At 41.6% G+C, this 15,084-nt stretch overlaps 1 protein-coding gene across 1 annotated transcript in view; it reads left to right on the top strand.

Moving 5' to 3' along the window:
* The first annotated feature begins 2,908 nt into the window (after positions 1–2,908).
* The window catches only part of LOC115197475 (fatty acyl-CoA reductase 1-like), a 39,992-nt gene continuing 27,816 nt past the window's right edge, over positions 2,909–15,084 (top strand). The window contains exon 1 of the mRNA XM_029759040.1: positions 2,909–3,099. The gene's annotated coding sequence lies outside the window, so the exon portion shown is untranslated. The remainder of the gene's footprint in view (positions 3,100–15,084) is intronic.

Consider the following 15,084-nt stretch of genomic DNA (forward strand, 5'->3'; position numbering starts at 1 on the left):
ATAAGAGTGAATACATAAACTATGACATAACACATGCACTCATGTAGCAACCAAAAGTGTTATACAAAATATGAGATTTTTCAAAGTAGGCACCCTTTGCCTTGATGACAGCTTTGTACCCTTTAGGCATTCTCTTAACCAGCTTCATGATATAGTCACCTGGAATGCATTTCAATTAACAGGTGTGCCTTGTTAAGTTCATTTGTGGAATTTCTTTCCTTAATGCGTTTGAGACAATGGTGTTGTGACAAGGTTGGGGTGGTGTACAGAAGAGAACCCTATTTGGTAAAAGACCAAGTCCATATTATGGCAAGAACAGCTCAAATAAGCAAAGCGAAATCATTACTATAACACAGGAAGGACAGTTACGTTTTTTTTACATCCCTGTTAGGGAGCATTTCTCCTTTGCAATGCCTCAAGTTTTAAGGGAGTGTGCAATTGGCATGCTGACTGCAGGAATGTCCACCAGAGCTGTTGCCAGATAATTGGATGCTAATTTCTCTACCATAAGCAGCCTCCAATGTCGTTTTAGACAATTTAGCAGTACGTCCAACCTGTATCCCAACCGTAGACCATGTGTAACCACGCCAGCCCAGGACAACCTCATCCAGCTTATTCACCTGAGGGATCGTCTGAGACCAGCCACCCGGACTGCTGATGAAACTGTGCTGCTGATGAAACAACCAAAGAATGTCTGCACAAACTGTCAGAAACCATCATCGTCCTCACCAGGGTCTTGACCTGACTGCAGTAAGGCATCGTAACCGACTACAGTGGCCAAATGCTCACCTTTGATTGCCACTGGCATGCTGAAGAATTGTGCTCTTCACGGATAAATCCCGGTTTTAATTGTACCGGGCAGGTGGCAGACAGCGTGGATGGCGTCTTGTGGGCATCGTGAATGCACAGAGATACCGTGACGAGATCCTGAGGCCCATTGTCGTGCCATTCACCCACTGCCATCATCTCATGTTTCAGCATGATAATGCACGGCCCCATGTCGCAAGGATCTGTACAGAATTCCTGGAATTGTGTAGTTCTATGGCCTGCACACTCACCAGACATGTCACCCATTGAACAGGTTTGGGATGCTCTGGATTGACGTGCATAACAGCGTGCTCCAGTTCCCACCACTATCCAGCAACTTCGCACAGCAATTTGAAGAGTGACAACATTCCAAAGGCCACAATCGACAGCCTGATCAACTATATGCAAAGGAGATGTCGCACTGCATGAGGCAAATGGGGGTCACACCAGATACTGACTGGTTTTCTGATCCACGCCCCTACTTTTTTTTTAAGGTATCTGTGACTAACAGATGCATATCTGTATGCCCAATCGTGAAATCCATAGATTAGGGCCTAATAAATGTATTTCAATTGACTGATTTCTTTATATGAACTGCAACTCAGGTAGCTTAGTGGTTTAGCGTGTTGGGCAAGGAACCGCAAGTTTGCTGGTTTGAATCCTTGAGCTGACTAATTGAAAAACCCTAATTGCTCCTGTTCAGTGTAATTAAAAATAAAATAAAAACAGGCCTTCCTATTTGTACAAACCTAAAATGAGTAACAGATCCTGTTTACCAATGTAAGTATTGACTAAGTATTTAAAAATCATCCCAAAAATGCTCTGCTACAGTCTTTGCAGGTAGCCAAGTGGTTAGTGTTGGGCTAGTTATTGAAAGGTTGCTGGATTGAAACCCCATGCTGAGAAGGTAAAAATCTGTTGTTCTGAACAAGGCAGTTAACCGACTGTTCCCTGGTAGGCCATCATTGTGAAATAAGACTTTGCCTTGTAATGTTCTAGTGTGCAGCAGCCTGCAATTGAGGCTGGATATGTCAGTACTCCAGTGGGTTAGTAAACCTAAAACCTGGGGTGGGTGAAGTCATGGCAAAACTTGGCTTTTTCACTGCATAACAGATTATAGACAGATTACACACAGCTGTGGGACATCAGGAAAAATCAACCTTTTACCACATCAGGACAAACTGCATGTGGACCTAAAACCTAATGCAAATGGAACACTCCCAGATGGGATTAGAGGTAAAATCCAAGCCCATTCTGCGTGGCTCTCGACCTGGATTTTCAAAGGCTGTGTTTACACAGGCAGCTCAATTCTAATGGGTTTACTACAGAACAGGAACTTTGAGTTAGCCAGCTAACTTGCCTTAATATTTCCTGAAATAACTTCTTATTTTTTAGAAGGATAAGCTTGAAATGGGCATGTTCTAACTGACTTAACAACCAAAAACAACGGTGCTCTTCTGAACAACCAGTTAAATGCACTGCTGCCCTTTCAAATGGATCACTCATTGCTTCAAGCCACACACCGCCACACCCACCAAACGGAGTAGACATACCTCACTCAGTCTGTTCAGTAACGTTTTTGGGAAACGTGTCGTTCAGTACTAACCGTTACGCAAAGTAGCAAACGTTCAATCAAACTGAACGCACCCCAGAATTGGGCTGCCTGTGTAGACATAGGCTAAGTGCTCAGTTAATTGCAACAGTTATTACTGTGACGTCCATTCTATTACAGGCTTATGCTCTAATTTTGCGCTGCAATGTAAATGCTTTCTCTGTTGGTATCAAGTAAAATATGTTTGATTGAATTGACTGATATGGAATGAAACCTCAGACGTATTTTTGATCATGATAGGCCTATGATTTAAAAAAAAAAAAATTATCATTAGAATTAAACTATACTTTATATTATTCTTTTTTATGTCAAAGAAAATGAATTTCCATAAAGCAGTTGCTAACAGTGAAATACAACAGTGTGGACTCTTTTGGTGGATGCTGACGTCACATCTCTGGCAACCAGCAACCCGTCATATTTCCTGGGGTCTATTCATTACGGCAATTCTGTTACAAAACGTTTCTTAAACGGAAGCTAATGGAACAAACGGGGAGGGATTTACCTGAATTTCTCCAATAGAAACTCTCGTTTTGCTCTTTCTTCTTAAATCATAAACCGTTTCCCTAATGAATACGCCCGTTCTCCCAGCCCGCAAAAATTGAGCTGTTGCGGCACTTACAACCGGCAGATACTTCTGTTCTGATTTAACGCAGGAAAACTCAGCTTCGTCGAAATTTCAGGTATATCTGTATTTCACATGCTATGTTCTCTGATTTGGTTTTGTTGTGCACTAGAATCCGCTACATTAGCTAAATGTAACATTTTAAAATGTTCAAAGATCACTGCAAATGGCTAGCTTTTGCTAACTATAGTACGTGCGACAGACAGCATGCCACGGAAAAGATGCGCAGGAGGGAGGGGGGTAACGTTAGCTAGCAAAATTATTTCCAGAAAGTATTGTAGCTTTGTTAACACTCATGTCTATACTTTTCAGAAAGTTTGAACATTCTTCTTACTTTAGTGGTGCTGGTTTTGCTGCCAGCTATGAATTAGTGGGAATTTCTCACAACACCAGAGAAGTTGGAAGGCTAGCTAGTGGCTGACTAGCTATCTAGCTTCGGCTCTTGTATGTGGCACAGCCCTAAGTCGCTGTTCAATATTAAAACCCGTTATAATTCTGTACAACATTCATAGATTGCTTTATCTAAGTTCATCTGGAATGACACACTTATTTGAGGTAAGCCATTTTAAAGCTTGTGTTCTGTAACTGGCAAATTGTCTGACTTTTAAATCAGGGTCACAAGATATCCAGCCTGGTCCTATGACTCACGGCAAGCCCTTTCCATTTGACATTTGTATGTAATTGCTGTGAGTAAGCCAAAATTACTCACAGCTGCTGAGGTGGACTTGTCATCAGATTTCTCTAAACAACAAAGGTGGTCTTACTTACAGTAACGCATTGCTTTTGAGGTTTGTTGTCATTTCACACAACTATTACGGCAGTCATTGTAAATGGAGCCGCAGCAGCCTGTCTCCATGTCTTTTGGGGAGTGTTTTTGGGGAGTTCTAGACACTGTTCTCTCATACCCACCTGACGAGCCAGCTTTCGTTCATTCCTTCCTCCATGAATGGGTATCCGTTTTTTCACCGTAGTGCTTTAGTGAATAGCCTACACATGTTGCTCACCAGTTACCAGGGATTTCTTGATGGCTTTTTATGTCCTTACTCTACAGTTGAAGTTTCTCCTTGTGACACTTGTTTATCAAATGGTTTATTTGGTTTATAATAAGCACACACATACAGTAGGCCTATATATAATGTGAGGACAAGATGCCACTGCTTACCACAACTGCCTTGCAGCTTGGCTGGAGACAATGCTTCTGTTTGACAAGCTTGCAGCTGTCAGACTTGTCACTGGTTTGATAGAGTAAATAATAGACTGTCTGTTGCTTTGTCCAGAGGGAACCAGTCCTGCACATTAAACATGTCATGGCACATCTGATCAGTGCTGTACAGTTACAGTAGACCTACAGTATATGCAAAACTGGTTTAACAGTGTGCAGATGAGCTCAAGGGCTGCATCTGGCACTATGCAGTAACAGTGTATGTTTCTGGGTTCCCAACTTCCCATTGTTCCATACCTGAGCTAAACGGCACTATAGGCCAGGCAGGGTTTCAGTTCTGAAAATGAGGTGCTGGACATTTGACCAGTAGCATTTTAATTTACCAGACATTTGAGAAAATTACTGGACCCACATGCATTGGGTAACTTGATTAGGGTTGATTAGAGCACCTATGGTGCTCAGAATGACAAAAATTACATTTAGGTTATGGTAATGAATCTCAACTGAACATGCAAATTGAGGATGCAATGACGTGTGTCCTTACTGTGCACTTTGAACATGTTAGAATAACTGTCCACATTTACATTTTCCTCAGTCAACAAGATTAATAATGAACAGCAAAATCACTAGCTTATGCATAGGTGGCGCATGAGTGTAGTGTGGGGAGCAAATTTTCACCATTAAAAATGTACCTTTATAGTAAAGCATTCCATGCATCTTGGTTGACCGAAAGTCGTCTGTTCTTTCGACCAATTGATTGGTTTAAATTTTTAAAGGTGTATTTTTCCATATAGAGATATGTTTTAATAAAATCTATGCATTGAGCTTGAAGCGCACTGTTTTAATGAAATAAGGTAAGACACATGACTCGAGGGAGCCAGTGAACAAGCTAACCAGAAGGGGAAAAAACGTAACCTTACCCGACCTATCCTCCTACTGGCTTTCTGCCATTACTCTCCTGAAGTTGCCAGTAATAGGCTACACGAGGAGTCGGCAACCTTTCTCATGTGGAATGCCAATTTATCTTACCATTTCTACCGGTCTGCGTGCCAGTTATGGTTTTCATATGCACACTTTCATTTCATTTATAATAATGTCTTCGTGTCTCAATCATTGTCATGTGGTTAATCAAAATTAACCTAAATGATACAAACCTAAACAGTAACTTCTATTGCCATTTGTCAACTATGTAAAAATAGCTTACATAAAAACATTGCGCTTGCAGGAAGAAACTACCATGGCTACACATGGCCTGTCTGCAACAAACTTGAAACCTATTAACTTGGGTCTGGCTGATGCTAGCATTAGCAAACTTGTAACATTGTATAAAATATTATGGGCCATCAGTTTCCCGAATCAGGTACAGTGGTTCCACAATTAAAAGTTACGTCATACTGCGGCAAAATGTGGCAATTCATTTAATTGTCAGCTATTTTTTCTGTTAATGCAAGTTAATGCTAGTTTGACCACCAGAGGGCATCTTTGAGAAGCATTCAATCGTCTTCCATATTGCAGGCACGCGGGAGACCGGGATTCAATTCCCCGACCGTGAGGAAGGAGGAGGCTGTCCTTGTAAATAAGAATTTGTTCTTAACTGATTCCATATGTGTTATTTCATAGTTGTGATGTCTTCACTATTATTCTACAATGTAGAAAATAGTAAAAATATAGAAAAGGCTTGGAATGAGTTGGTGTCCAAACTTTGGACTGGTACTTGCTTGATTAATATTATGGTGTTTCTATTCCATGAAAAACAATGATGGAACGGAAAATATGGCACTGTACAACGTGACGGTCGGCAGTACAGTACTGGGCTATTTAGCTAAGGAATCCCTGTGTTGTGCGGACCGGATGGGAGACCGGGGTTCAAATGTATTTATATAGCCCTTCTTACATCAGCTGATATCTCAAAGTGCTGTACAGAAACCCAGCCTAAAACCCCAAACAGCAAGCAATGCAGGTGTAGAAGCACGGTGGCTAGGAAAAACTCCCTAGAAAGGCCAAAACCTAGGAAGAAACCTAGAGAGGAACCAGGCTATGAGGGGTGGCCAGTCCTCTTCTGGCTGTGCTGGGTGGAGGCCAGGTGGTTTGGGGACAGCAAGGAGTCATCATGCCAGGTAGCCCTGAGGCATGGTCCTAGGGCTCAGGTACTCTGAGAGAGAGAGAGAAAGAGAGAATTAGAGAGAGCATATTTAAATTCACACAGGACACCGGATAAGACATGAGAAATACTCCAGATGTGACAGACTGACCCTAGCCCCCCGATGTAGAAGCACGGTGGCTAGGAAAAACTCCCTAGAAAGGCCAAAACCTAGGAAGAAACCTAGAGAGGAACCAAACTATATAAGGGGTGGCCAGTCGGGAACGTGGACAAGATGTTCCCTGACGGTGAGGAAGGAATAGGCTGTCTTTGTAAATAAGAATTTGTTCTTAACTGATTTCATAGTTGTGATGTCATCACTATTATTCTACAATGTAGAAAATAGTTTTTAAAAAATATATAAAGAAAAGGCCTGGAATGAGTAGGTGTGTCCAAACTTTTGACTGGTACTTTCTTAATTCATTTGATTAATATTATGGTGTTTCTATTCCGTAAAAAATGAAAAACCCTCTGGGTAAATTCAGACCGGTTCGCTCTCGGAGCACACACTGGACGTTGGTGCTGAGGAGTAGGGTTGATTTGAGCGTTCTGGCCTTAGCTTGGGTGCTTAACTGCCATTCTAACGTTGGCTAGCTTGCTAGCTACTTCTAGAGACAAATGAGACCACTCTGACCATTTTACTCGCCCTAGCAGAGCTGGTTAGGCAGTTTTCGTGTTAACCAGAGCATTTTATTGGTGACTCTAACTGTGCTGCTGCGAACAATTTAATTACGCATTTTTGCCAATGTTTACTGACACAGACCATATTCAACGGGTGTTGAGCGCTTGTAAATTCATTATTCTGCGCTCTGGTACACTCAGACGAGAGTGCTCTGAAATCAGAGTAGATAACTTGAAAAGTCATTACTTTTATTACATTGAGTAGCAAGCCAACAAGAGGACGCGCTCTATCGACTGCGGCTTGAGCATGCTTTTGGTGCACAGTCGATAGCGTGCTGGACTTCGGGCAAGAAGGTTGAGGGTTCGAAACCTGCTCCCTGCTTGTTTCATTTGAAGTCGTGCACAATTATCAGTTTATATTGCCCATTCATTGTCAGTTAGAGACATAGTAGTCCATTGGGACCCAAAATCATAATCAGTGCTCTAACTCCTAACCCCTTGCTCATTAGGGCAAATCTAGTCTGTGATAGGACGGGGGGGGGGGGGGGTTTCACACCTAGCTCGGCTGTTAAACTATTCAATCTTTACTGAAGAATAGTCTTGTTCAGCTATTAGCCCCCTCTTCAACTTGCAACAAATAGATGTCTTTTTGTCGAGAGCTAAATTCTATTTTTTTTTTTCAATCAAAAAGAATTGTTCTGAAAGCAAAAACGAGGCTTCAAAGTAAAAAAAAAAAAAGAAAAGTGCAATGAAATATTTTGTAATAGAGCGCAAAACTGCATTTTGTTCCCCAAAAATATTTTGAGAACAAAAAATGTATTTGAAAACACAACTCCAGTTTTATTTAGCTGTCAACCACCCTCCATTTTGTCCATGTTTTGAGTATCAGCTTGGCTACAACCAATACTGCTGAGCCTTTCTTTCCGACACGAAGGAAGTCATAGTGGACACCTACGAAGGACTGTGTGACGATGGCATCTCAGGTAAGCAGCACTGGGCGTTCTTCCGTCCAACTTCTAACGTTACATAGCTAGCAGTTAGCTCCTACGATTCAGTGTCGGTTCATAACATTCTACTATATTACATGCATACCGTAGAATGATAAATCATGCAATTATTATTCTCAAGCTAACCAAAAACATTTAGCTACGAACGCCTGTTTTTGCTATTTTCAGTTGAATTCATCTAACTTTCTTTCATGGCATAAGCAGGCCATGTCCTATTTGTTTCATAGTCGATATATATATATATAATCATATTTCATGACTGTAACGGTTAGCTTACGGTTAGTGTTTCATCCTTCTGTAAAAAAGCTGTCAGGGAATGCTATTCGGATATGTTAGATGAAGAGTTAGACCAGAAAGTCAGGGCCATTAAAGGCAAGGATGCCCCATGTGGGCTTTAGAATTCTCTGATACTTCATTTGACCAATGGGCCATCGTACAATGGTGAAGAGTTAGGGAGTCTTTGCAGCGTGTAGACGGTGCAGGTATCATTGCCAGAATGATCCAGCTTCGTTGCGTTGCTCGGCAAAAATACTCTGTTCCTGCTCCCCTGTCTCTCGTCCACATTGATACAAATTATAAATTGATAAGGTACTAAGGTGTATAATGTCTCCATCAAATCTAATAAGTTATTTTAACTTTTTTGTTCTTACTTATTCGTAGACACATTTTCAATGATGTATGAAATTGGAGTTCTTCATCAACTGGTAATACATAAATAGTGAAGCAGGTTAATAGGTTAAACATTTCACTTTTAATTCTAATGCTTTTTTTTCAAGATACATTGTCATCTTTGGCGGTATAGATGGATTTTCAAGGAAGGTAAGTATATTATTTTGTATGCATATTGCATATTTCCCATCACCTAATGAACAACCACAATACCAGTCTGGTGTTTTCTGTGCTGTATTGACGTATCCTGAAAATGACATCTGTTGCTTTAGATTGAACGGTCATATCTGTTATTTTCATATTTACAAAAAATAAACTATTATTTACTTTCAGAGTGTGAGCTGATCAATGTGTCTAAAATGTAGATATTGCCAGATGTACAGTCGTGGCCAAAAGTTTTGAGAATGACACGAATATTATTTTTCACAAAGTCTGCTGCCTCAGTTTGTATGATTGCAATTTGCATATACTTCAGAATGTTATGAAGAGTGATCAGATGAATTGCAATTAATTGCAAAGTCCCTCTTTGCCATGCAAATGACCTGAATCCCCCAAAAACATTTCTACTGCATTTCAGCCCTGCCACAAAAGAACCAGCTGACATGTCAGTGACTCTCTCGTTAACACAGGTGTGAGTGTTGACGAGGACAAGGCTGGAGATCACTCTGTCATGCTGATTGAGTTTGAATAACAGACTGGAAGCTTCAAAAGGAGGGTGGTGCTTGGAATCATTGTTCTTCCTCTGTCAACCATGGTTACCTGCAAGGAAACGTGCCATCATCATTGCTTTGCACAAAAAGGGCTTCACAGGCAAGGATATTGCTGCCAGTTAGATTGCACCTAAATCAACCATTTATCGGATCATCAAGAACTTCAAGGAGAGCGGTTAAATTGTTGTGAAGAAGGGTGCCCAAGGAAGTCCAGCAAGCGCCAGGACTGTCTCCTAAAGTTAATTCAGCTGCGGGATCGGGCACCCACCAGTACAGAGCTTGCTCAGGAATGGCAGCAGGCAGGTGTGAGTGCATCTGCACGCACAGTGAGGCGAAGACTTTTGGAGGATGGCCTGATGTCAAGAAGGGCAGCAAAGAAGCCACTTCTCTCCAGGAAAAACATCAGGGACAGACTGATATTCTGCAAAAGGTACAGGGATTGGACTGCTGAGGACTGGGATAAAGTCATTTTCTCTGACGAATCCCCTTTCCGATTGTTTGGGGCATCCGGAAAAAAGCTTGTCCGGAGAAGACAAGGTGAGCGCTACCATCAGTCCTGTGTCATGCCAACAGTAAAGCATCCTGAGACCATTCATGTGTGGGATTGCTTCTCAGCCAAGGGAGTGGGCTCACTCACAATTTTTCCTAAGAACACAGCCATGAATAAAGAATGGTACCAACACATCCTCCGAGAGCAACTTCTCCCAACCATCCAGGAACAGTTTGGTGACGAACAATGCCTTTTCCAGCATTATGGAGCAAAAGTGATATCTAAGTGGCTTAGGGAACAAAACATCAATATTTTGGGTCTATGGCCAGGAAACTCCCCTGACCTTAATCCCATTTGAGAACTTGTGGTCAATTCTGAAGAGGTGGGTGGACAAACAAAACCCCACAAATTCTGACAAACTCCAAGCATTGATTATGCAAGAATGGGCTGCCATCAGTCAGGATGTGGCCCAGAAGTTAATTGACAGCATGCCAGGGCGGATGGCAGAGGTCTTGAAAAAGAAGGGTCAACCCTGCAAATATTGTACTCTTTGCATCAACTTCATGTAATTGTCAATTAAAGCCTTTAACACGTATGAAATGCTTGTAATTATACTTCAGTATTCCATAGTAACATCTGACAAAAATATCTAAAGACACTGAAGCAGCAGACTGAAAATTAATATTTGTGTCATTCTCAACTTTTGGCCACGACTGTATGTTCACTGTCCGAGGAACAGGCCGTGGAAGCTTTATTGCTGGCAAAAGTGTCCATAAGCAGAGGTAATTTAACTGTTCTGTTTTTTTCTCTCTCTTCCTCTCTGCCTGTCTTGTTGTACATGGAACCTGTCTCACTTGCATTAATTAAAAAACCCTTAAGATGTCAGCTGCTAATTTTAAGATTTACACATAAACATAAACACAGATTGGTTATTTTGTGCATTCCAGATTCAGCAGGTGGGGGACCTGCTTTATCAGGGGGATAATCTGGAAACACTGACAATGGGGTCATTGTTCCTGACATCCCACTGCCTACTGAGAATCTTGCTGTGCTGCAACATCAAGTGAACTCCACCACTGACTCCTCATCTTTTGGTCAGCACATATGCATGCTCTTCGATTAGTTATAGTTAGTCTCCAGCCTTTTTAGGTGCAGTCCTCCCACACTATGTAGGATATTGTTTTAGCCCTAGTGCCACTCTTGATAATGGCAAACATTTGTATTTTTGGAGGAGGGTGAAAGGATAGCAAGCCCAGCTGTCAGAAGTGAGAGAGTAGGCTATTCTGGCTAGAGCAGGTTTTTGCCTTAGCACTACACAGTTGATTCAAATGATCAAGTCATCACCAAGCTTCAAGTGGTATTCATTTGTGACGCTATCTTTTATGTCATCCTGCTATTGTCACATGCTACACATGTATCTATCCAATGCTATCATGATTTGTTATAAGGGATATTATACAGGAAGTATTATTAAAGCAATTCTTGACATTGAAATTCAGATAGAGATCTAGTAGTCACAGAGTTAATGATCCAAGGTCAGTTTTGCATTTCACCTCCTGATGATTATGATGACTGACCGTGTTAGCATGATTAAGCTGTTTTTTTTATTCTCTCTCTGTCTGTCTCATCTGCAGGTATGTTTTGATGTGAGAGAGGAAGCACTCCTGTCATCGCTACCTCACCCGCTTTTAAGATTCTCTTCGGGCCGACTGGGAGCCCAAGGCTGGTTAGGAGACACCGCAAGAGACACTATATAATTGTGATGAACTAGGAGAATATTAGGGTAGCACTGTAATTCAATAATCATATGCTGTCTTCCCTGCTCCTCTGTTTTACCTCTTTCCTTTTCTGTCTTCTACGCATCTCTCCCCACCTCTTTCTTCCTCTTTTTTTATAATGCACACCATATGTGCATTGAAGTACAGATTGAACTTGTATTTATAATATTACAATTATACTATTTATAATGCATGTATTTATAACACCTGGATAGTGAACTTTCAATAAAGCGTTTCACATTCTCCACTGGTTGAAATGTTCTCATTGGAATAATACACCTATCCTGTGTCCTCAGATTAATGCAGATGAAGGGAGTTGGATATGCATAGGTGTATATATGAATTACAAATCAGCCTTTACATGTTTCTAGTCTATTGCATAGTTACAATGTGTAATCATTGATGTCCAGGAGCAGGAGTGGTAAACACTGTTCAAGTGTATAATTGTAATACATTCAGCATCATTCAAAGAATAGTTTGATACATCTAGTATTGGACGTGACTGAAAAAGAATGTCTCAGATTCATACCTGAACCACACCTTTATTTACCAAGGAAGAGTACATGATCAGTGAATATATTCAATGTACAGGCTACAATGTGGGGATCTCATGCGTGGTAATAACTACAGTACCTGTATATAGGACTTGCATCCTTGGCACAATAAAGTTATTATATTCTACTCAATCCATAGGCTTCATTAATGCCATACTGACTTGAAGTCGAATTCTGTCATACTGTTCAGGTCTGTGCCCAAACAATTTGAGCTTCTACTTTTAAAAATCCTCCTTTCCAGAAAAAAGTCTCATCGTTGCCGCTTGTTATAGACCCCCTCAGCCCCCAGCTGTGACCTGGACACCATATGTGAATTGATTGCCCCCCCATCTACAGAGTTCGTACTGTTAGGTGACCTAAACTGGGATATGTTTAACACCCCGGCCGTCCTACAATCTAAGCCAGATGCCCTCAATCTCACACAAATGATCAAGGAACCTACCAGGTACAACCCTAAATCCATAACCATGGGCACCCTCATAGATATCCTGACCAACTTGTCCTCTAAATACACCACTGCTGTCTTCAACCAGGATCTCAGCGATCGCTGCCTCATTACTTGCCTCCGTAATGGGTCCGCGGTCAAACGACCACGCCTCATCACTGTCAAACGCTCCCTAAAACACTTCAGCGAGAAGGCCTTTCTAATCAACCTGGCCCGCTTTTTCAAACAGAAATTTGCATCCTGTAACACTAACTCCAAAAAGTTTTGGGACACTCTAAAGTCTATGGAGAATAAGAGCACCTCCTCCCAGCTGCCCACTGCACTAAGGCTAGGAAACACTGTCACCACCGATAAATCTACGATAATTGATTATTTCAATAAGCATTTTTCTACTGCTGGCCATGCTTTCCACCTGGCTACCCCTACCCCGGCCAACAGCTATGCACCCCCTGCAGCAACTTGCCCAAGCCCCCCCCCCCCCGGCTTCTCCTTCACCCAAATCCAGACAGCTGATGTTCTGAAAGAGCTGCAAAATCTGGATCCCTACAAATCATCTGGACTAGACAGTCTGGACCCACTCTTTCTAAAATTATCCGCCAAAATTGTTGCAACCCCTATTACTAGCCTGTTCAACCTCTCTTTCGTATTGTCTGAGATCCCCAAAGATTGGAAAGCTGCCGCGGTCATCCCCCTCTTCAAAGGGGGAGGCACTCTAGACCTAAACTGTTATAGACCTACAGTTGAAGTCGGAAGTTTACATACACTTAGGTTGGAGTCATTAAAACTTGTTTTCAACCACTCCACAAATTTCTTAACAAACTGTAGTTTGTTAGTTGGTTAGGACATCTACTTTGTGCATGACACAAGTAATTTTTCCAACAATTGTTTACAGACAGATTATTTCACTTATAATTCACTGTATCACAATTCCAGTGGGTCAGAAGTTTACATACATTAAGTTGACTGTGCCTTTTAAACAGCTTGGAAAATTCCAGAAAATTGTCATGGCTTTAGAAGCTTCTGATAGGCTAATTGACATAATTTGAGTCAATTAGAGGTGTACCTGTGGATGTATTTAGAGGCCTACCTTCAAACGCAGTGCCTCTTCACTTGACATCATAGGAAAATCAAAAGAAATCAGCCAAGACCTCAGAAAAAAATTGTAGACCTCCACAAGTCTGGGTCATCCTTGGGAGCAATTTCCAAATGCCTGAATACCACGTTCATCTGTACAAACAATAGTATGCAAGTATAAACACCATGGGACCACGCAGCTGTCATACCGCTCAGGAAGGAGACGCATTCTGTCTCCTAGAGATGAACGTACTTTGGTGCGAAAAGTTCAAATCAATCCCAGAACAACAGCAAAGGACCTTGTGAAGATGCTGGAGGAAACAGGTACAAAAGTATCTATATCCACAGTAAAACGAGTCCTATATCGTCATAACCTGAAAGGCAGCTCAGCAAGGAAGAAGCCACTGCTCCAAAGCCGCCATAAAAAAAGCCAGACTACGGTTTGCAACTGCACATGGGGACAAAGATCGTACTTTTTGGAGAAATGTCCTCTGGTCTGATGAAACAAAAATAGAACTGTTTGGCCATAATGACCATCATTATGTTTGGAGGAAAAAGGGGGAGGCTTGCAAGCCGAAGAACACCATCCCAACCGTGAAGCACGGGGGTGGCAGCATCATGTTGTGGTGCACTTCACAAAATAGATGGCATCATGAGGGAGGAAAATTATGTGGAGATATTGAAGCAACATCTCAAGACATCAGTCAGGAAGTTAAAGCTTGGTCGCAAATGGGTCTTCCAAATAGACAATGACCTCAAGCATACTTCCAAAGTTGTGGCAAAATGGCTTAAGGACAACAAAGTCAAGGTATTGGAGTGGCCATCACAAAGCCCTGCCCTCAATCCTATAGAAAATGTGTAGGCAGAACTGAAAAAGTGTGTGCGAGCAAGCAAGGAGGCCTACACACCTGACTCCATTACACCAGTTCTGTCAGGAGGAATGGGCCAAAATTCACCCAACTTATTGTGGGACGCTTGTGGACGGCTACCCGAAACATTTGACCCAAGTTAAACAATTTAAAGGCAATGCTACCAACTACTAATTGAGTGCATGTAAACTTCTGACCCACTGGGAATGTGATGAAAGAAATAAAAGCTGAAATGGAATGATTTATCTACTATTACGCTGACATTTCACATTCATAAAATAAAGGTGTGATCCTAACTGACCTAAGACAGGGAATTTTTACGAGGATTTTTCAGGAATTGTGAAAAACTGAGTTTAAATGTATTTGGCTGAGGTGTATGTAAACTTCCGACTTCAACTGTATATCCATCCTGCCCTGCCTTTCTAAAGTCTTCAAAAGCCAAGTTAACAAACAGATCACTAATCATTTCGAATCCCACTGTACCTTCTCCACTATGCAATCTGGTTTCCGAGCTGGTCATGTTT

The sequence above is a fragment of the Salmo trutta genome, chromosome 7, assembly GCF_901001165.1.
Source record: "Salmo trutta chromosome 7, fSalTru1.1, whole genome shotgun sequence".
Lineage (NCBI taxonomy): Eukaryota > Metazoa > Chordata > Actinopteri > Salmoniformes > Salmonidae > Salmo > Salmo trutta.